The following is a 21,491-nucleotide window of genomic DNA, read 5'->3' on the forward strand; positions in this document are numbered from 1 at the left end:
AGTGGGTTTCAGCTATTACCAGCAGTGATGGTGGCAGCACTTACTACTCCCAGTCTATTCAGGGTCGGTTCACCATCTCCAGAGACAACAGCAAGCAGCAGGTGTATCTCCAGATGAACAGTTTGAAGACTGAAGACTCTGCTGTTTATTATTGTGCCAGATAGACACAGTGACACAGGAGGCTGCTGCGCTGTACAAAAACTGATTAAGCAAGCACTTCTCTTACTGTGAGAGTCTGTGAAATATTTCTGAACTCCAGTCTCTGTCAACATAAATCCCATGGCCCGACCAACACTAGGAGAGAGTAGACACATACTACTCTAAATTATAACCATTATTATTTGAAAAGCATAAAACATACCTGTCATTTTTGTAAGATAAAAACATAAATATCTTTACAGCCATTCAATTATAATCTCTAGCAGCTAAAACCATTTACCTCGTAATGTCTATTTGAATGAAACCAAATGTCAAATTTCAGCAAACAGGATTAGTACAATATGTAATACAGAACCATGAAGGTCAATAACGTTAAAGTATAGATGAAACAAGTATAGATGAAACAAGTTTAGATGAAACAAGTTTAGATGAAACAAGTTTAGATGAAACAAGTTTAGATGGAACAAGTATAGATGGAACAAGTTAAGATGAAACAAGTTCAACTTTTTATGGCTGCAGGGGCAGTATTGAGTAGCTTGGATGAAAGGTGCCCATATCAAACGGCCTGCTCCTCAGTCATTGTTGCTAATATTTGCATACTATTATTAGTATTAGATAGAAAACACTCTGACGTTTATAAAACTGTTTGAATGATGTCTGTGAGTATAACAGTACTCATATTGTCAGGCAAAATCTTGAGTCAAATTAGGAAGTCAGAAATCTGAGCTTGTATGTATTCACCAGAGTCCCCAATGAAATCCCCCTGAGGTATGAATGATGTTGCACTGCCTAGGGGTTCCACTAGATGTCAAACATCAATAGAAATTATAATGACGCTTCTATGTTGTTGTGGGAGTGAATGAGAGCAGAATGTATCAGATGTCCATCAAGCAGCCATTTTGTGATCGCGCTTTTTCCTCATGGTAGTTACTTGAGTTTCATTGCTCACGAAGACAAGAAGGAATACTACGGTTGGAACTTTATTGAAGCTATATGTTAAAAACATCCCAATGATTGATTCTGTACTTAGTTTGAAATGTTTCTTCAACCGGTAATATCACTTTTTAAAGTTTGTCCGATATAACGCTGACCAGAATTAGCGTTTGGAAATGTATACCAAACGCGCTAACAAAAGAAGGTATTTGGACATAAATAACGGACATTTTCGAGCAAAACAAACATTTATTGTGGACCTGGGATTCCTGGAATGCTTTCTGATGTAGATCATCAAAGGTAAGGGAATATTTATCATGTCATTCCTTGTTTATTGTGACGCCATCTTTGCGGCTGTGGTGTTTTTACTTTTGAGCGCAGTCTCAGATTATTGCATGCATTTCTTTTTCCGTAAAGTTTTTTGAAATCTGACACAGCAGTTGCATCAAGAGATGTATATCTATAATTCCATGTGTATAACTTGTCTTATCATCTACATTTATGATGAGTATTTCTGTTGAATGATGTGGCTATGCAAAATCACTTGATGTTTTTGGAACTAGAGAATCTAACGCGCCAATGTAAACTCAGATTTTTTTTATATAAATATGAACTTTATCAAACAAAACATGCATGTATTGTGTAACATGAAGTCCTATGAGTGTCATCTGATGAAGACAATTCAAGGTCAGTGATTCATTTTATCTTTATTTCTGGTTTTTGTGAATGCTATATTTTGCTGGAAAATGGCTGTGCTTATTGTGGTTTGGTGGAGACCTAACAGAATCGTTTGTAGTGCTTTTGCTGAAAAGCCTATTTGAAATCGGACATTTTGGTGGGATTAGCAACGAGAATAGCTTTAAAATTATATAAGACACATGGCGCCCTCTATTTTCACTGGTAGTTGTCATATCGATCCCGGTATCGGGATTGCAGCCATAACAGGCTAACCCCATGGAGATGCAAATATATTCTGTTTACCAAGAGCCAATGTCTCCACCCATTACAAAAGTCTGCTATAATAACTGAACCCCAGAGACCATCTCCCTCATTCACAACTGTCATTTTCAGTCTACACCTTTGTTTCAAAAATCTTACAATCTCAATGTTCTAACTGAACTATTTTATAACTCCATCTGTATCCTAGAGGTTGTAAGACTCTAAGTTTAAATAAACAGACAGTCCCAGCATACAAATGATCAGTTCTTTATTCAGAGAGCTCTGCCCTTCTAGTGCAGAGCTAGTCTTTTTATACACACACACACAAGTTCTTATCATGGGCTACTCCCTAGTCGGACAGGCTGAACTTTTCCACTACCCTGGGTGAGATCAGAATCTTCTCTTATTGGTTTCACAGTTGCACAGGTTGTCTGTCGATAGCTCATCTTATCCTTTGTTGTCACAACTACACCCTGCTTACATAGCTAAAAATAAACACAATGTCCTAATTCTATCCTGCCTAAACTGCACACATTATCAACTTATAGTCTTATGTGTCTAATGGATTTCACACAAAGTGATACAGTTTCAGGGTGAAATATCTGTCATTACTTTAAACATACAAATTATTCTATCAATCTATCATTGACTAAATATTACACACACAAGATAAAAGTATTTACACCACTAATTCGTCAACTTAAGGGGTTATTTTTTGTCACGCCCTGGTTGAGGTATTTTGTGTTTATCTTCATTTATTTGGTCAGGCCAGGGTGTGGCATGGGGTTTTTGTATGTGGTGTGTTGGTATTGGGATTGTAGCTTAGTGGGGTGTTCTAGGTTAGTCTATGGCTGTCTGAAGTGGTTCTCAATCAGAGGCAGGTGTTTATCGTTGTCTCTGATTGGGAACCATATTTAGGCAGCCATATTTTTTTGTGTGTTTTGTGGGTGATTGTCCTTAGTGTCCTTGTTCCTGTCTCAGTTTACACAAGTATAGGCTGTTTCGGGTTTCGTTCCGTTCTTTGTTTTGTAGTATTTGTATTGAGTCGTGGTTTACATTTGTTTATTTAACATGGATCGCAATCTACACGCTGCATTTTGGTCCGACTCTCCTTCACCACAAGAGAACCGTTTACAGTTCTATCCCTACTTCCAGTTATAGCTCTTCACTTTTTATGATTTTCACTACAACGTTCTCACTTCAGAACTAAGAAAAGTTTATCTAATTGTAGGTCTTCAGGATCAAATGATCGGAGGCAAGTAGCATTCATCCCATTGGTCGGAATCTGGAATTGTTCCAAACCTCACCGTCTGAGTTACCGCATTCTCCAGCGCCTTCCTTGGAGCGCCTTCCAGTCCCCAGTGAGGAGCCGTTAGGCTCAGGGACCCAGAAACTCATGTGTTCTGGGTGGGGCTTCAACCCTCAGATCAAGTGGCTCTCTGGGTCTGAACAGAGGTCTGCAGCAGCCTATAAGAGAATGATGGGGGAAGACGGACATGTGGCAGTACCCAGTCATATCACAGTAACACAGCAGGAGTGGAACCAGGGTATGGTATTCACCTGTGAGGTCATTGACAAGTATCTTCAGAAAGTCAGGAAGAGCATCAATATATGTGCAGGTAGTTTTTGCTATTATGACATATACTATCCTGGAGCAGTGATATAGGCCTAACCATCCTTTAGTAATGTAAGCATTCTTTGTCTGAAAGTGGCTTAAAACAATCAATTCCCCTTCCTCTCAGTGACTCCAATACCATCTCAGAAAGTGGGGGTTTACCTACAGGGACCCACTCTTCAAGAGCTGAGGACAGATGGAACGGTACCTGTCTGCTGGTGGGTCTCAGCCTTGGGGACTTCTCTGTCAGCTGGAAGGTGGATGGGGTTGTGGCTTCTCAAGGTGGGGTCACACCGACCCCCAAGTATCATTCAAATGGGACACAGACTGAGCAGATCATGTTTAACGTGTCTGCGAGGGACTGGCATGCACACAAACGTGTGTCTTGTGAGGTGAAGCACCACCGCACCAGCCAAGCCCAGGAGGAGCATATCACCAAATGCAGAGGTGGGCAAATTCAATACTCATGTGGTACACAACCCAGAATGCAGGTTTTTGATACATACATCTTTGTGCATGCTATTATGTCGGTGCCAATCTGAGATATTAATAAACAATATGTTAATGTTACATTTGACTGAATAGGCCCAAAATCCAATAATTAATCCATGTCCTGTTCATTTGCTTTGTCCCTCCAGATCCCAAGCCACCCTCTAAAAAGATAGTGAGACCACCAGATGTGGATCTATGGGGGTCAAATGATGCCACACTGCTTTGCTTGGTGTCTGGGTTCTTCCCCTCTGATGTAATAGTGAATTGGGAGAAGGCTGGCAGTCGCCTACCTTATCTCGCTACTCCAGTAGCCCTTCAGTTCTTTATGCAGGGAGCAGCACCTACTCCATAGGTAGACTATGGTAGATGACTATGGAGTAGACTCATCGTGCCCAGGTCCGAATGGAATCAGAACTCCAATTACTCCTGTGCTGTCAGACATGAGTCGTCCCGAGAGACCTATCCCCAGCACAATAGAGAATGTATTTGGTGAGTGGACTGTTGATTTGAACAGTGCCATGGATTAGATTGTAATAACATGTACTGATTAATAGTAAAACTGTTGGTTGATAATGTTGTCTAATGACTTGAAGAGATTAGATGAGAACAATACCAGAGATATGTGGTTAGTGTGTCTCCCAATAAAAATGATTTGTAGTGCACAATGCCCATCCCAACTCTGTCTTTCATGTCCTATAGTAGGTCTACGAATAGGCTATTCAATCCTCCAAACCCCTCATTGTGTAAAATAAATGTCATCATGACAGAAATGTAGGCTAGGTCAGCAGACCACTCTGAGTTGAATTTAGAATTGACCTCAGATCATTTTCATTAGTACAATTTTTATAAACACCGCATAACATTTACTCAATATATTGCTAAATTAGTCAAATTATCAGTTCTGTTGGATTTGCTAACTAAAATTTAATTGGCTTGCTGTTTATGTTTATCTAGCTGGCTAACTCAGCTAAGCTATTGTTATGCTATCTAGTGCATTCAGTTGCACATCTTTCTAAGAAGCAAAACAATACAAGTAGATATTTCCACATTTAGCCAATTCATTATAACTCATAAGTGAAAACATGTAAAAATGAAGCCATTTGAATAGTTAAAAGGACATACTGATATCCTTTCTTAGCAATTTCTCAACTCCAAGGTTCTGAAGTTTTGGTGCCAAAGTCACTTGCGGTCAAGTGCCGCGTGAGTCAGAACGTACCATCTAGACAGGACAGAACCGTTGCAAATGCAAACCCTAGTGCCAATGATACAACACCACCAATAATAATCTGTGTTGCTAGCTGTCAAGGAGCCGATTCTGGATTTGCAGTCGACAAGGGTTTTGAAAAAGTAGATATACTGTAGCTACAACATCAGTTTATGGCTGCAGACTGCTGTGAGACTCTGAATTATACAATTCAGTAAGATGCAAACAATGCCCCAAGAATGTATTGCATTTTAGGGTACATGGAGTTTCAGCACCAGGCCTCAAAGTATGTACATCCTTTATTCAGTCATCACTCATACATATAGAAACAAATAAAAGTTTATTGTTCACATACACAGTTTTGTTGTTATCGCACGTGATTACCCCCTTTCCATCCACCCATTTTCTCTCCCAGAGTGTCATGCACCCCCTCTCTGCCCAGTCTCATCCACTCCAGTCTATCTTCCCTGACTCTCACTTTCTCTCTCTCTCCAGGCTCAGTGACTCCCTCCGCACCAACAGCCACCCTGTTCCAGGGTCCCAGTGAGCTCGTCTGCCTGGTGCTTGGCTTCAGCCCTTGAGACATCAACATCACCTGGCTGCTGGACAACGTCACAGAGCTGTGGAACAACACTAGCACCCCCTACAGGGCACCAGGAGGAAAGTTCGGCATCAGGAGTCACTTGAGCTTGGCACACCAGGATTTGACACCGGGGGCTGTTTACACCTGCAGAGTGACCCACACCACCCAGACTCTGGCCCTGAACATATCCAAACCAGGTGTCTCTCTGTCTGTTCACTCAATTCTGATACAAGAACATTTTCCTGGTGCTAGCCTGTTTCTAGTCTCATATGCTCTGTTTCACCATTGTAACAGAGCATTTCAGTATGGATTCCAGGCTAGCCTGTTTCTGCAACTTTTTCTCACTGAAAATCTCCTCTTTCATTTTGAGTAGAGCTCCTTGAAGTGGAGGGGGTCTTCTTTGACGAGAACAGGTCTGATCCCATTCTGGCGGACACTGCAGAGGAGAACTGGAACATGGCCTGCATCTTCCTGGTCCTCTTCCTCATCTCCCTCCTCTACAGCTTCAGTCACTCTGGTCAAGGTGAGAGGGAGGATATAACCACCTCACAGGTTTTCACTGCCTGGCTTTGAAGTGCAAATATATATTTGTGCGGTTTGCCTTTTTCTGAAGAAGAAGAATGCATTATTTTATCCCAGTGTGTCTTTACTACTTTATTTCCCCGTTGAAGCACCTGTTGAGTTTCAGACATCGAATGTCATCCCACACAGAAGGGATTCAGATTATCTTCATGTTCAATATTATTAAAATTGGTCTCCCAAAAGGCTATATGTTTGTTTCTTTGCATTATGTATCTGTCACTGAAATCTCATTATGACACTTACACTCATTGTATTGCTGGCTAAGCCACAGCTACACTCAGTGTTCTCACATCCTGTTCAGCATTTTGAATGTAAAACAAACATTCCAAGGTTTTCACATCAACTTAAACTTCCTTTTTATTTATTTTTTCAGACAAAATTATGACTTCAGGACACTTCCATATGATGGATCTCTAGGAGTTCAACTGGAAATGAAACCTTTTCTTATAAAATCACAACACGTTTCTTTAGAACATTACATAGTTTTAATGTCTTACGGTTTACTGTAGCTGGTTTGATGATAGGGAAGTGTTTGATGACAGGGAAGTGACAGGGAAGTGTTTGACAGGGAAGTGACAGGGAAGTGTTTGACAGGGAAGTGTTTGATGACAGGGAAGTGACAGGGAAGTGTTCTTGTTTTTATTCCCCACAAAAACAGACAATGTGGTGGTGCTTACTTGCTCTCATCTCTTGTTAATGCGTTATAGAATTTGAGCAGAGACAATATTTTTATTTATTTAACCACTACTAAATAAAGCATACCATAGCAGTTATTGCTGAATTATCTTCTGATAAAAAATAATTTCAAACTACCTACTTTGTCCTTCTCCCTCGTGTGTTATTTGTAGTTAATCGTTTTTAAATCGTTAACATATACCTTTAGTAAGAATATAAATATGGTTGCATATATCATTTGAGAACAACATATATTCTCTCTAAGTAGGACCATGCTTTTTGGTTGTTGTTTTTCTGGCACTTTCTACTGATATTTCCAGCATGATAAGCTACGTTTGCTGCTGCTAGAACCTAGGAAATTAAATTAAATTGACACAAGCTTTCTCCAATCAATGAAAGTCTTGTTTTGCGTGTTTGTTTGATGGGGGGGATTTGTTGAAGACAGGGGAGGCGTAGATCTTTGAATCTTAATCACACAAAGTCTATTTGGCAGGGAATACTATTTGTAGATCAGCCTCCACTGGCTTAGGCGATACTGCCACCAAACCACACGCACAACCAGACATTAATTGATTGGAGACAGCTTGTGTCAATTAAATATCATTTATTAGGATTTTCTACCCACAGCAAACCCACCCATGCACCTCGTTTCATCACTGCAACACCATTGTTGTCCACTAGTGGACGCCACAAGACTGGGGTGCATCTGACTGTGGGCTGGTACGTTTCTCATGTGAAAGGCCAATCATGTGTGGCAGTGGTCACTGGTCTGTATGCAGATGCTCACAGTTCAGAAAACTGAAAATATTAGCTGGCTGCATTTATGGAAGGTCCCCATGAATACAGAGGAAGAGACTGTTGCATTCTCACAATGTGTGCATATGTCTGCAAGAAAAAATGAAAGACTGTGAGCGTGTGTGTGTGTGTGTGTGTGTGTGTGTGTGTGTGTGTGTGTGTGTGTGTGTGTGTGTGTATATCTGGAGGGTTCGAAGGAATTCACGTGAGAGGGAAGAGACTGTGTTCACCCAGCTTCCCAATTGGCTGGCTGCTGTTTAATCTGGCATCGTCAGTGCTCTGATTGGCTCAGACCGCCGAGGCTGAAGACCAACGCTGTGACACTGCCGGGACGGAGTCATAGCATTTTGACAACCAACGTGTTGAGGGGCTGACGACAGGGGAGAGGGCACAATGCCCAGCAGGCTGTCCATCTAGCAGCGTTTCCCTGTCTGACCACCTTTCTCCATCTGACCCTCTCCTCAGTCTCCATCACCAACCATGGAGAAATAACCAGTGAACATCCTCACTCAATAGGGCACAGACAAATGACAGCTGTTTAGCCGGATAGTCACCATTTTATCATCACCAACATGACTAAATCAACATCAACACTGTTGTCAGCTCCACCATCATCATCATAACTATCCTCTACCCAGATGCTGCGCTACTCTGCAATAGTGTATTGTTTATTTCAGTGCTCTGGTTAGTGGTTTGTGTATTGGATGTCTTTATCTCTGTATGGATCAGAGGGAGATGTAATCCCTGCCAGGATGCGTCCCAATAGACTGAAGTGGCTTCCGCTCCTTTTCTCCTTCCTTCCTCTCCACAGATGTGAAATGCACAGAGATTAACCTTCAGAAATAAGTTTCCACCATATCGTTTCCACATATCCCGTGTGCTCAGATTTGTACAGGATAAGGAGAGGAATCCAATCTAGGATATTGGGCTGCACCCCCGTCTCAACATGCCTTGTTGATGGGTGGCGATTCCCTGGATTAAAGGCTGGTAGCACTTCAGTTTACAGTGCTGAAATAACGGGGTAATGTTAATAGGAAACTACAGGTAAATAAGACTGCAATGACCAGGTAAGAAAACTGTAAAAACCTGTTATTACTTTATATGTTACTGCTAAATTCAGATATCAAGTCATATGAATTCACATGGTTGTTATTTTGAAGAAATGATTTGTTAATGAAGAACTGTCAATAAGAGGCTAATAAGCATTTAAAAAGTATTTGAAGACCCAGTGCAGTCAAAAGCATGATTTCTGTGTTTTATATATATATCCAGACTACGAGGTTAGAGGAATACTGTGAGATTGTGAACATGTTGATAATGCACTTTTAGTGTAAGAGCTGTTTGAAAAGGTTTCTTGAAATTTCAACCTGTTTTGGTGGGTTTTCGTGCTGATTGATATTCTTTGCCCTCCTCCAGAGACTATGGTTAGGAGGGGCAGGATGGGACCAAAAATCTCCTCCCGGATTAGAACATCAGACTCCTGCACGTCCACCAACACTGTGTGAGCTAGAAACACCAGACTCCTGCTGTCATGTTTGTCATTTATTGTCATGTCTTGTCCCTGTTCCGCCACAGGGAGCTATTCGTTTCTCTGCTGGTCTTGATCCCTCTCTCGTCCCTCCCTCTCTCACTCTCTCGCTCGCTCTCTCTTCTCTCTGTCGTTCCGTTCCTGCTCCCAGCTGTTCCTATTCCCTAATCATCATTTAGTCTTCCCACACCTGTTCCCGATCTTTTCCCCTGATTAGACTCCCTATTTATTCCTTTGTGATCCGTTCCTGTTCCATCGGTTCCTTGTTTTGTATTCCATGCTGTGATTGCGTTTCGCCCTGTCCTGTCGTGTTTTTTGCCAGACTCCTGCACGTACACCAACACTGTGTGAGCTAGAAACACCAGACTCCTGCACGTCCACCAACACTGTGTGAGCTAGAAACACCAGACTCCTGCACGTACACCAACACTGTGTGAGCTAGAAACACCAGACTCCTGCACGTACACCAACACTGTGTGAGCTAGAAACACCAGACTCCTGCACGTCCACCAACACTGTGTGAGCTAGAAACACCATAGAAACAGCAGACACCTGCACGTACACCAACACTGTGTGAGCTAGAAACACCATAGAAACAGCAGACTCCTGCACATACACCAACACTGTGTGAGCTAGAAACACCATAGAAACACCAGACTCCTGCACGTACACCAACACTGTGTGAGCTAGAAACACCATAGAAACAGCAGACTCCTGCACGTACACCAACACTGTGTGAGCTAGAAACACCATAGAAACACCATAGAAACAGCAGACTCCTGCACGTACACCAACACTGTGTGAGCTAGAAACACCATTAATTGGTCGTTTCTTCCTATCCTGTCTGTGAAGTGTTTAATGTCTGTTCTCATCCTCCGTTTCTTCTGTCCCTACTTCTCAGGAGGAACCTGGCGATCCAACGTCTGGGAGTGCCTGCACTTTGTCTTCAGTCGGTCCCGACCAACTGACCGTAGAAACACCCCGCTGCCGTTCGGTCTCGCCAATGCGCCAGCTGTTTTTCAGGCATTAGTTAATGATGTTCTGAGAGACATGCTGAACATTTTGTTTTTGTCTATCTTGATTTATCCTGATTTTTCTCCGTCACTCGAGATTCATGTTCAGCACGTTCGACGTGTTCTACAGCGCCTTTTAGAGAATGTCTCTCGTAAAGGCTGAGACTCCTGCACGTACACCAACACTGTGTGAGCTAGAAACACCATAGAAACAGCAGACTCCTGCACGTACACCAACACTGTGTGAGCTAGAAACACCATAGAAACACCATAGAAACAGCAGACTCCTGCACGTACACCAACACTGTGTGAGCTAGAAACACCATAGAAACAGCAGACTCCTGCACGTACACCAACACTGTGTGAGCTAGAAACACCATAGAAACACCATAGAAACAGCAGACTCCTGCACGTCCACCAACACTGTGTGAGCTAGAAACACCATAGAAACAGCAGACTCCTGCACGTCCACCAACACTGTGTGAGCTAGAAACACCATAGAAACAGCAGACTCCTGTACGTCCACCAACACTGTGTGAGCTAGAAACACCATAGAAACAGCAGACTCCTGCACGTACACCAACACTGTGTGAGCTAGAAACACCATAGAAACAGCAGACTCCTGCACGTACACCAACACTGTGTGAGCTAGCTACCAGAATCATGCGTTCCGAATCAGGGCACAGAAACACCATAGAAACAGCAGACTCCTGCACGTACACCAACACTGTGTGAGCTAGAAACACCATAGAAACAGCAGACTCCTGCACGTCCACCAACACTGTGTGAGCTAGAAACACCATAGAAACAGCAGACTCCTGCACGTACACCAACACTGTGTGAGCTAGAAACACCATAGAAACAGCAGACTCCTGCACGTACACCAACACTGTGTGAGCTAGAAACACCATAGAAACACCATAGAAACAGCAGACTCCTGTACGTCCACCAACACTGTGTGAGCTAGAAACACCATAGAAACAGCAGACTCCTGCACGTACACCAACACTGTGTGAGCTAGAAACACCAGACTCCTGCACGTCCACCAACACTGTGTGAGCTAGAAACACCAGACTCCTGCACGTACACCAACACTGTGTGAGCTAGAAACACCAGACTCCTGCACGTACACCAACACTGTGTGAGCTAGAAACACCAGCCTCCTGCACGTCCACCAACACTGTGTGAGCTAGAAACACCATAGAAACAGCAGACTCCTGCACGTACACCAACACTGTGTGAGCTAGAAACACCATAGAAACAGCAGACTCCTGCACGTACACCAACACTGTGTGAGCTAGAAACACCATAGAAACACCAGACTCCTGCACGTACACCAACACTGTGTGAGCTAGAAACACCATAGAAACAGCAGACTCCTGCACGTACACCAACACTGTGTGAGCTAGAAACACCATAGAAACACCATAGAAACAGCAGACTCCTGCACGTACACCAACACTGTGTGAGCTAGAAACACCATAGAAACAGCAGACTCCTGCACGTACACCAACACTGTGTGAGCTAGAAACACCATAGAAACAGCAGACTCCTGCACGTCCACCAACACTGTGTGAGCTAGAAACACCATAGAAACACCATAGAAACAGCAGACTCCTGCACGTACACCAACACTGTGTGAGCTAGAAACACCATAGAAACAGCAGACTCCTGCACGTACACCAACACTGTGTGAGCTAGAAACACCATAGAAACACCATAGAAACAGCAGACTCCTGCACGTCCACCAACACTGTGTGAGCTAGAAACACCATAGAAACAGCAGACTCCTGCACGTCCACCAACACTGTGTGAGCTAGAAACACCATAGAAACAGCAGACTCCTGTACGTCCACCAACACTGTGTGAGCTAGAAACACCATAGAAACAGCAGACTCCTGCACGTACACCAACACTGTGTGAGCTAGAAACACCATAGAAACAGCAGACTCCTGCACGTACACCAACACTGTGTGAGCTAGAAACACCATAGAAACAGCAGACTCCTGCACGTACACCAACACTGTGTGAGCTAGAAACACCATAGAAACAGCAGACTCCTGCACGTCCACCAACACTGTGTGAGCTAGAAACACCATAGAAACAGCAGACTCCTGCACGTACACCAACACTGTGTGAGCTAGAAACACCATAGAAACAGCAGACTCCTGCACGTCCAACACTGTGTGAACACTGTGTGAGAAACACCATAGAAACACCATAGAAACAGCAGACTCCTGTACGTCCACCAACACTGTGTGAGCTAGAAACACCATAGAAACAGCAGACTCCTGCACGTACACCAACACTGTGTGAGCTAGAAACACCATAGAAACAGCAGACTCCTGCACGTCCACCAACACTGTGTGAGCTAGAAACACCATAGAAACAGCAGACTCCTGCACGTACACCAACACTGGGAGCTACAAATGATTTTTTTTAAATTCTCAAACCAACGCTTAGACTCTGGAATGGATGTACTAATAGTTACCTTTCAAACAGTTATTATGCTTTAAGACATGCAAATATACAGAAAGACAAAAATGCAGATGTTTTCAGCTACAATTGTGGTCTGTCGCACCACCAAGGATTATGCTGAACCATGAGAACTTTACCTCGTAAGAATCTGATCTTCTGGGCCTGAGATATTGAAACTTTAGTCATTTTAAAGAGGTAAAATGTAGAAGTAGCCAAAGTGTCACAGATTCTGACCAAATTTAATTAACATATCAATTTAAACTAACTATTTAACTGTACATACTTAGAGTATGGAATAAACACGTTTATAATTACTTGTGTCTTAATTATTATGCCTTAAGTCAGAGAAACTCCATATTTTCCATAATTTAAAAAACCCATTTTATTTTCTATTTCACCTTTATTTAACCAGGTAGGCTAGTTGAGAACAAGTTCTCATTTACAACTGCGACCTGGCCAAGATAAAGCAAAGCAGTTCGACACATACAACAGTTACACATGGAATAAACAAACATACAGTCAATAATACATATATGTATAATATATATATGTGTGTGTGTGTGCAAATGAGGTAAGATAAGGGAGGTAAGGCAATAAAATGGGCCATAGTGGCGAGGTAATTACGATAGAGCAATTAAACACTGGAGTGATACATGTGCAGAAGATGAATGCGCAAGTAGAGATACTGGGTGCAAAGGAGAAAAATAAATACATAAATACAGTATGGGGATGAGGTAGTTGGATGGGATATTTACAGATGGGCTATGTACAGGTGCAATGATCTGTGAGCTACACTGACAGCTGGTGCTTGAAGTTAGTGAGGGAAACAAGAGTCTCCATTTTGGTCAAACTGTATGAAAAGTAACTACTAATGCATCCGTTCCACAGCCTAAGGGCTTGTGTTTGATAATCTTCTCTGTTCCACACAGGCCCTGCTCTCCTTTTCACAATGTTGTCTGTTTCTCACACACCCCATCCAGCTCTCTTCCCCTTTGTGACACTCACAGCTGTGTGGCACCATGCTTGGTGAACTCCAGTCTGTCACCTGGGTGTTTCAGGGTCCCAGTTTAGCATCTCTGATGATTCATATAGACAGTTAAAGTAATTAAGTAGCTCAGGAACTGTTGGGACTGTTCCTATACACTTTCATGATCTAATTCTCACTACCTTGTTTCAACTGAGGAGAAACGGCCTTTTACATAAATCACCTGGTGTCTGGTAACCATACAATGTTTCAACCATGTGAACACAATTTGCATTTGGTTTGGGGAGATGGTTCAAATAATGAGACAATTGAATCACAACTTCATTTATATTAGAAGCCGTTGTCAACAGCTGTATTCATTTTATTATTTATTTTCAGTCATTCACTGCTACTCATCACACACAATGTTATTGACACACCATATTCATGGTTTGTGTTTGTAATAGATACAACTCACTTTTCAAGAATTGCAGTGAACAATGAGTCCTTAGCTAAAATAACAAATGTCCATATTTATTTAGTTATTTTTATTTCACCTTTATTTAACCAGGTAGGTGAGTTGTAATCCATTTCTCTTTTGCAACTGTGACCTGGCCAAGATAAAGCAAAGCAGTGCGACAAAAACAACAACATGTGGTTTCTCGTATCTGTCCTGGGCACCTCCACCTAAATGCATTAATATGTCTTGATTGTAATTATTTATAGTGGAGAAAGCTAAAAATGTGTTTTTATCAGGTGTGTATGAAAATGAGTGTTGGGTGGAGTAATTCAAAGCTACCCAAGCTTGACTTCTACCCAGGATGCACCTGCACTCTGATAGACATTTCCCTGATATAGCATCTTGATTAACCCTAAAAAGGGCCGATGTATCATTGTGAAAGTGCAGTAACACATTTAAAAAACACACAACAGTGATGTATTGCAGATGTGGGAGAAAATGTCAAATTATGATTTGAAAAGTAATTGATTATCGTTTAGCCATGTATTGGTTTTGTGACAGTTGCTGATCAATTAAAACTTATTGAGACTAGGGGGCTATTTCTCAGGCCCAGAAGCTAGAATATGAATATAATTAGATTAGGATAGAACACACTAAAGTTTCCAAAACTGTCAAAATATTGTCTGAGTATAACAGAACTGATATTGCAGGCGAAAACCTGAGGAATATCCAACCAGGAAGCGCTGTTATTTTGAAACCTCTCTGTTCCATTGTATGCTTACCCTCCATTTAAAGGGATATCGACCAGATTCCTTTCCCTAAGGCTTCCACAAGGTGTGAACAGTCTTTAGACAGTTTCAGGATTTTATTCTGAAAAATGAGCGAGAATGATCACACCGCGTTAGTGGATAGCTGAGTGTCCCCAGACTTGTGCATGCGCGAGCCACTGGAGCGAGATCTTTTATCTCTCTTCTATTGAAAACGTTACCGTCCGGTTGAAATATTATCAATGATTTATTGTAAAAACAACCTGAGGTTTGATTATTAAAAAAGTTTGAAATGTTTTTACGATCTTTACAGATACTATTTGGAATTTACATTTGCCCGTCGTGACCTGCACAAGTCTGTGGATTACTCAACAAAACGGGCCAACCAAATGGAAGTTTTTGGATATAAAAATAATCTTTATCGAACAAATCAAACATTTATTGTGCAACTGGGAGTCTCAGGAGTGCAAACATCCAAAAATCAAAGGTAAGCGATTAATTTTATTTATTTTCTGACTTTCGTGACCAACCTACTTTGCTGTTAGCTGTTTGTAATGTTTTTTTCGGCTGAGAGAGATGTCCTCAAATGCTTAGTTTGCATTCACTGTAAGGCTTTTTTGAAGTCTGACACACCAGGTGGATTAACATTTGTTGGCAATGACAGAGGTCAAACGTTTTCTGTAAGTCTTCACAAGGTTTTCACACAATGTTGCTGGTATTTTGGCCCATTCCTCCATGCAGATCTCCTCTAGAGCAGTGATGTTTTGGGGCTGTTGCTGGGAAACACGGACTTTCAACTCCCTCCAAAGATTTTTTATGGGGTTGAGATCTGGAGATTGGCTAGGCCACTCCAGGACCTTGAAATGCTTCTTACGAAGCCACTCCTTCGTTGCCCGGGTGGTGTGTTTGGGATCATTGTCATGCTGAAAAACCCAGCCACGTTTCATCTTCAATGCCCTTGCTGATGGAAGGAGGTTTTCACTCAAAATCTCACGATACATGGCCCCATTCATTCTTTCCTTGACACGGATCAGTCGTCCTGGTCCCTTTGCAGAAAAACAGCCCCAAAGCATGATGTTTCCACCCCCATGCTTCACAGTAGGTATGGTGTTCTATGGATGCAACTCAGCATTCTTTGTCCTCCAAACACGACAAGTTGAGTTTTTACCAAAAAGTTATTTTGGTTTCATCTGACCATATGACATTCTCCCAATCTTCTTCTGGATCATCCAAATGCTCTCTAGCAAACTTCAGACGGGCCTGGACATGTACTGGCTTAAGCAGGGGGACACGTCTGGCACTGCAGGATTTTAGTCTCTGGTGGCGTAGTGTGTTACTGATGGTAGGCTTTGTTACTTGGGGTCCCAGCTCTCTGCAGGTCATTCACTAGGTCCCCCCGTGTGGTTCTGGGATTTTTGCTCACAGTTCTTGTGATCATTTTGACACCACGGGGTGAGTTCTTGCGTGGAGCCCCAGATCGAGGAAGATTATCAGTGGTCTTGTATGTCTTCCATTACCTAATAATTGCTCCCACAGTTGATTTATTCAAACCAAGCTGCTTACCTATTGCACATTCAGCCTTCCCAGCCTGGTGCAGGTCTACAATTTTGTTTCTGGTGTCCTTTGACAGCTCTTTGGGACAGAGGAGCCTCTTAAAGAAGAAGTTACAGGTCTGTGAGAGCCAGAAATCTTGCTTGTTTGTAGGTGACCAAATACTTATTTTCCACCATAATTTGCAAATAAATTCATAAAAAAATCCTACTATGTGATGTCTATGCCCTGGGAAGTGTTCGCTGACCAACTGGCAAGTGTCTTCACTGACAGTTTCAACCTCTCGTGTGTCTGATTGTGTAATACCAACATGTTTTAAGCAGACCACCATAGTCCCTGTGTCCAAGAATACTAAGTTAAACCTGCCTAATTGACTACCGACCCATAGCACCCATGTCTGTAGCCATGAAGTGCTTTGAAAGGCTGGTCATGGCTCACATCAACACCATTATCCCAGAAACACTAGACACCCCAATTTCCATACCGCCCTAACAGATCCACAGATGATGCAATCTCTATTGCACTCCACACTGCCTTTTCCCACCTGGACAAAAGGAACCTTTAATGTGAGAGAATTGTATTCCCTTTAAAGTTGAACTAAGTCATTGGCCCGACCCATGAGCACCTCCATGATCTGGCTCATGGGACAGCCCTTTTCTACTGTTACAAACAAACCCCCACCCCCCCCATGTTATGAATCCCTTTTGGCCCGACAGTCTAGGGGGATGGTAACAAGAACCGTAACATGACTCATGCAAAGTGTAGCTGAGCTGGACCCAAGGAAAGAAACAAATATCCAAAAATACCCCTAAGCTAGACTAGCCTACTTCAATACAGCTAACTAACTAACCAAAAATACAGTGGGTGGTCCGCCCAGTTCTAACTAGTATTTTTATACAAAGTATTCCTACGGGTAATGTATGCCCATGGGCGACTTATCTTGGTTCCCCCTTTTCCCACCGTCAAACAAACACCATAACAAAACCAATACTCACAGGTGGGGACAAAGTGACATGTAGATGCAAAAACCAAACAAGAGATCTACAGACAGATGGCATTGACAGAGATATTGAACTCTAGAGCAAACAACAGACAGGGTTTTTAAACCAAGGGAAAGGGAATGTGATAGGGTAATGGAAACAGGAGGAGGTGTGTCTTCTGATTACCGACTGATTGATGACTGATTGGGGAATGATGTTTGCCACCTGTGAGGAGGAGAGAAAAGAAATACACACACAGGATACCTGTATCCGTAACATCCCACCTGAAGAAATCTTCACCAGACCACACGTACCTCGATGGACACCGAGGGGGCAAAGGTTGAGTTTAGATCACAAAAACCTCAGTATAAGCTAAGGTTGTAATGGTTGTTGAATTCCTAACCATACCACGTGGTGCATTGGCTACACGGGTGGAAATGGTTAAACGCCGAGGCTATCGATCCTGACAGAATAAGAGCAAATCTTAGATACTAATTACTAGTCTGCAGCTAGAAATGATGTCAACCTGGAATGCGAAGACCGACACCCGCCAAAACATCTATTCCATAAGAACATTTCTGAATGGAACTCTGAAGTATCGGTTCTAACCACGAAAGTCTTCAGGGAAGCAGAGAGGCGATCGGATGAACTTTCCAACAGAAGGACTGATGATTCCAACAGGGATCACAACGACACACTGGGTGTAAATATATATTGATTGCAATAATTCCCGAATGAGTGAGCGTTCATGTGCAAAGGATTAGCATTTCAATCAATATAATTAACTGTGTAGTGACTCCTTTTTGTCTTTCCCGCCCTTCTCAGTCCACACCCACTTCCCTTTGTCTACCAAGCCGTCATATCTTCTTAGCCCACTAGGGAACCTCCCCTATCATTTCCTTGTAACCATATCTACTGTTGTTTGTTTATGCATTTCTGTGAATATTTAGTTAGTTAGTAAAGAAATTATTAAGACAATTGGTGTGTGGATGGTTCATAGTAAAGGCTGGGTTCGTGCAGATAACCAAGAATTTACGACATTTGGAATGAGACTAACGTGAGGTAAAGAATAATTCATAAATTAGAAGACTAATTGATCCGATACTAAAATATCTGAAGAGTTATATTAGGAAAATTATAACTTTGTTATCTGAAGATTTTCCTTGGTGCCCCTACTTCCTAGATAATTACATTTACATGATTAGTTTAATCACGTAATAATAATTACAGAGAATTGATTTGGTAAAATAACAGTCTTCAATTTAATGATGCCAAATACACGACAGTAAATCACTGGGGATAAGCTTACTGTCTTCCAGGACCTCTTTACCAGGCAGTGTCAGAGGAAGGCCCTAAAAATTATCAGACTCCAGCCACTCTTGTCATAGACTGTTCTCTCTGCTACCGCACGGCAAGCGGTACAGGAGCGCCAAGTCTAGGTCCAAGAGGCTTCTCAACAGCTTCTACCCCCAAGCCATAAGACTCTGGAACATCTATTCAAATTGCTACCCAGAATATTTGCATTGCCCCTCCCCCCTCTTTTATATCGCTGCTACTCTCTGTTGTTATCATCTATACATAGTCACTTTAATAACTCTACCTACATGTACATATTATCTCAACTAACCGGTGAGCCCGCACATTGACTCTGTACTGGTACAGAGTAGTTTCGCTATTGTTATTTTACTGCTGCTCTTTAATTACTTGTTACTTTTATTTCTTATTGTTATTCATATGTTTTTTTAAAATTGCATTGTTGGTTAGGGGCTTGCAAGTAAGCATTTCACTGTAAGGTCTACGTATTCGGGATGTGTTACTATTCAAATTAGATTCGATTTTGATTTGATTTGAATATTAGGAACAATATCATATCATAAATAAAAACTTCAGATGCAGAAAAAGGATGCTGGGTAATATGCAAAAGTACACTTGGAATATATTTTGCGGACATGCTAAGTATACTTTCAAAAAAGTACATTTAAGTATATAATCTTGACATGTAAAAAATTACACCCTTGGGAAACATGTTCCATGGCTGTGCACGTTCCCTTATCATTGTCAACTTTCTCTGCACTCTTCTGAATAGGAATTCCGGAAGTACTTCCATACTTATTATTCGTACTGAAACTATACTTACTGTGTACTTGATCACTAACAAACAGAGTTTCAAGAAAAAAACTAAAACAATGCTTCAACAAAAATGCATTTCCAAGTGTGTTTGAATGAATATACTAAATTACAGTGAGTGTGTTTGAGTGTAGTGATAGTGAATGAAAAACCTATGAATTTAAAGTACACTTTTAATAAGTGTGTTAAAGTGTAATGATTATATTTTTATAGCACAATTAAGATAAACAGTACCAGTCAAAAGTTTGGACACACCTACTCATTCAAAAGTATTTCTTTTTTTATACTATTTTCCACATTGTAGAATAATAGTGAAGACATCAAAACTATGAAATAACACATACGGAATCAAGTAGTAGCCAAAAATGTGTTAGACAAATCAAAATATATTTAAGATTTTAGATTATTCAAAGTAGCCACTCTTTGCCTTGATGACAGCTTTGCACACTATTGGCATTCTCTCAACCAGCTTAATGAGGTAGTCACCTGGAATGCATTTCAATGAACAAGTGTTTCTTTCCTTCTTAATGCGTTTGAGCCAATCAGTTGTGTTGTGTCAAGGTAGGGGTGGTATACAGAAGACTGCCCTATTTGGTGAAAGACCAAGTAAATATTATGGCAAGAACATCTCAAATAAGCAAAGAGAAACGACAGTCCATCATTATTGTAAAGTTTATTCAAGTGCCGTCGCAAAAACCATCAAGCACTATGATGAAACTGGCTCTCATGAGGACCGCCACAGGAAAGGAAGACCCAGAGTTACCTCTGCTGCAGAGGATAAGTTCATTAGATTTCACTGCACCTCAGATTTCAGCCCAAATAAATGTTTCACGAAGTAACAGACAAATCAACATCAACTGTTCACAGGACACTGCGCGAATCAGGCTTTCACGGTCAAATTTCTGAAAAGAAACCACTCGTAAAGGACACCAATAAGAGACTTGCTTGGGCCAAGAAACCTGAACAATGGAAATTATACCAGGGGAAATCTATTCTTTGGTCTGATGCCTTCAAATTTGAGATTTTTGTTCCAACTGCGAGACGCAGAGTAGGTGAACGGATGATCTCTGCATGTTTGGTTTCCATTTTGAAGCATCGGGGAGGAGGTGTGATGGTGCGGGGGGGGGGGTGACACTATCAGTGATTTATTTAGAATTCACTCTTAACCAGCATGGCTACCACAATATTACGCAGCGATATGCCATCCCATCTAGTTTGCGCTTAAAATAGTACAAATAAAGGGGAACCCTTGAATGAGAAGGTGGGCCCCACACTTTTGACTGGTACTGTACAATAAAAGTATGTCTCGTATTTGAAGTATATTATCAGAATATATAGTATATTTAAGAATACTTTAGTATACTTGTAATATATTATAATATTTCAAAAGTTCTCGCTTGGGTAGGTATAATGGAATACCGTCACTACTGAAATGTATTCAAATGTTATTCACAAATATATATCGTGGGATTGATTCATTGTTTTGTCAGAACTATACCACTGGGCACATATTATAATAACATGATAACAGCTTCTAGCAATAGTAACCTACTGTCGTGTGGAATAGTGAGTAATTCTCACACTGTTTTTACAACTTTTCATCAGGGTTTGTGTTGTAAATGGGAAATGTATCATCCATCAATTTA

At 41.5% G+C, this 21,491-nt stretch overlaps 1 pseudogene; it reads left to right on the forward strand.

The window, feature by feature from the left end:
- The first annotated feature begins 1,970 nt into the window (after window positions 1-1,970).
- On the forward strand, window positions 1,971-6,551 carry LOC124015396 (annotated as a pseudogene).
- Window positions 6,552-21,491: the final 14,940 nt, after the last annotated feature.

Source organism: Oncorhynchus gorbuscha, linkage group LG26, assembly GCF_021184085.1.
Source record: "Oncorhynchus gorbuscha isolate QuinsamMale2020 ecotype Even-year linkage group LG26, OgorEven_v1.0, whole genome shotgun sequence".
Lineage (NCBI taxonomy): Eukaryota > Metazoa > Chordata > Actinopteri > Salmoniformes > Salmonidae > Oncorhynchus > Oncorhynchus gorbuscha.